Source organism: Elephantulus edwardii, unplaced genomic scaffold (assembly GCF_000299155.1).
Source record: "Elephantulus edwardii isolate Elephantulus edwardi_28Jun2011 unplaced genomic scaffold, EleEdw1.0 scaffold00391, whole genome shotgun sequence".
In the NCBI taxonomy this organism is placed as follows: Eukaryota; Metazoa; Chordata; class Mammalia; order Macroscelidea; family Macroscelididae; genus Elephantulus; species Elephantulus edwardii.
Window position 1 is genome coordinate 210,510 of NW_006400141.1, and position 2,790 is coordinate 213,299.

Sequence of the window (2,790 nt, forward strand, 5' to 3'; positions counted from 1 at the left end):
GAAGAGCAATAATGGCAGTCTGGAGACTAAGGTGCACCTGATCTGGGCCATGGTGTTCACAATTATTTGCTATCCTTCAGAAAGCTGGACAATGACTAGTGATGATAGAAACATAATTGAACTGTGTCTTTGAGCTGTGGTGTTGGAGAAGAGTATTGAATATACCATGGATTTGTAGGAGAACAAACAGATTCATCTTGGAGAGGGTGAAACCAGGCAAGGATTCTGAAGCTTTGTCTGACATCTTCTGAGCATGTTGCAAGGAGGGACTAGTCCTTGGCAAGGGATATAATGTTTGGAAGAGTGGACCCTTGGTGAGATAGATTGACTCAGTGACTGGGATAATGGGCATAGGTGTGTCAGAGAATGTGAGATTAACTCAGGATAGAGCAAGGTCCAGAGATGTTTTACATAGGATCTCTCTGAGTCACAAGTAACTCAATGGCACACAATAACATCAACAACAACAACGAGTTTGTAAAGAAATAACCCAAAGAGGACAACAACATCAACAAAGAGTTTGTAAAGAAATAAGCTAAAAAGGCACGAATAGTTATAAAAATATGGAAAATGTAGAGCTGGTGTTAAGGATTAATTTTGATGGCTATTTGATTAAATTCTTCCCCTTCATAAATACACCTTCACCTAGGACTTCATTGTTTCCTTATATTTAAATGCATTGATGAGTTTGAATAGTAAGGCTTCCTTTAAAGTCATAAACTCCAGTGAATTCAACCTGTATACAGAACAGAATATCTGGGAGGATGGGCTCTATGAGAAGAAATGTGGAGTCAGGATTGGTGGAAAATCTATCAACAATCTGTGTTATGCAGATGACACAAGCCTGCTTTCTGAAACTGAGGAGAACCTGAAGCGCTTGCTTCAGAGGGTCTGCAGCCTTCAATATGGACTGAGGCTCAATATCAAGAAGACAAAGATTCTCACCACTGGACCAACTGACAGCATCAGGATGGATGGTGAAGAGATTGAGATTGTTCACAGCTTTAGTTTGCTTGGATCCACAGTCAACACTCTTGGCACCAGTAGCCAGGAAATTAAAAGGTGTATTGCCATGGGAAAGTCTGCTGTTAGGGACCTCTCCAAAGTACTGAAAAGCAATGGTGTCTCTCTGGAGACTAAGGTGTGTCTGATATAGGCCATGGAATCGCTTGTTATGCATCAGAGAGTTGGACAATGACTAAGGAGGATAGAAGAATTGATGCCTTTGAGCTGTGGTGCTGGAGAATAGTATTGAGGGTACCATGGACTGGTAGGAAAACAAACAGATTCATCCTGGAAAGGGTTAAACTGGGCAGCTCCTTGGAGGCAAGGGTTCTGAGGTTCTGTCCAACATACTTTGGACATGTTGTGAGGAGAGACCGGTCCTTGGAGAGGGACATCATACTTGGGAGGGTGGAGGGACAGCACAGGAGGGGAAGACCCTCTATGACGTGCATTGATTCAGTGACTGGGATAATCTGGATGGGTGTATCAGAGACAGTACGATTGGTGCAGGACAGAGCAGAGTTAAGGGCTGTTGTATGTAGGGTCACTATGAGTCTCAAATGATTTGACTGCACATAACAACAACAACAACAACTACTGACTAAGCAGTTGTTATTTTACAGACGCATCGTTCTGAGATGCCAAAAGTAATTTTGATGTTAGAGTTTCATATTTGGTAGAGAGAAGATGCACCTCATATGGTAATGGTTTTCTTTCTGATTTTGTTTGATTTATAGAAAATATGATGACAAATGGGCTGAGAAAGAGGTATATTTCATATCTCTGTCTGTGAAAATTGATGGATCATGAACGCCTGACCAGACTCTTAATATCGAATAAATTCCAACTCACAGAAATCCTATAAAGGATAATACATCACATATATTTATAAAAAAATTCTTTTTAAACTCCTAGCATTTAATGATCAACCAGAAGAAGTATGATATCCTTAGTCAGGCCATGTCAGGGTCTTTTTGCTTTTGTGTTATACGTTCTTTATACGTGAGGTTTAATGTAATTTTCTCAAGTCTACAACTAACATTTTGTCAAGTCTATTTTTCATATCAGGAAGGAGAAATGCCAGAAGTATTTAACCCTGATTTATCATGGTATATATGTATTCCAGAAGCTCTGGTGGTCTAATCTGCTGAGAATTGTGATTCAAAGCAGTCCAGGCAGTTCAAATGCACCAGATACTCTAGAAAAAGATGAGCACTCTCTTCCTATGCAATGTACTGCCTCTGAAATCCTACTGGAGGGTCAACACTGAGTTAGCTTCTACTCAGAAAATAACAAAAACACCTAACGTATCCAACAACAACAACTGGAACACGTGCAGCAATAAGAACAACAGCAACAATAACAATGTAACCTTGTAGAGTAGGATACTACTGTCTTCTTAAGTTTTACAATGTTGTAAATCTTTACAGAACCAGAGTGATCCTTTGGGGGCATAGTTCCATGGTGATTAATTTTATAAAACATAATGAATAGGAATAATTGTTTGCAACACAGTATGAACAAAAGATAATGTGAAACGTAAAGTACACAAACTTTGTGGGCAAATCAGTATAAAAGAAAAAAATGGGGAAAAAACACTGCAAAACCCAAACTGCTGACCTTTCTATCCGCAGATCAGGCCTTATATAATGACTATAAGGGACAAAAATATATATATATATTTTTCTATCATTTTAATCTTTAGAATTGTCCTCCAATGTAGTTGGTATTTTAAAAAGCTGACTTCTCTGCAAGTCTGAGAATTCATTGCCCTAATAGTCTCAG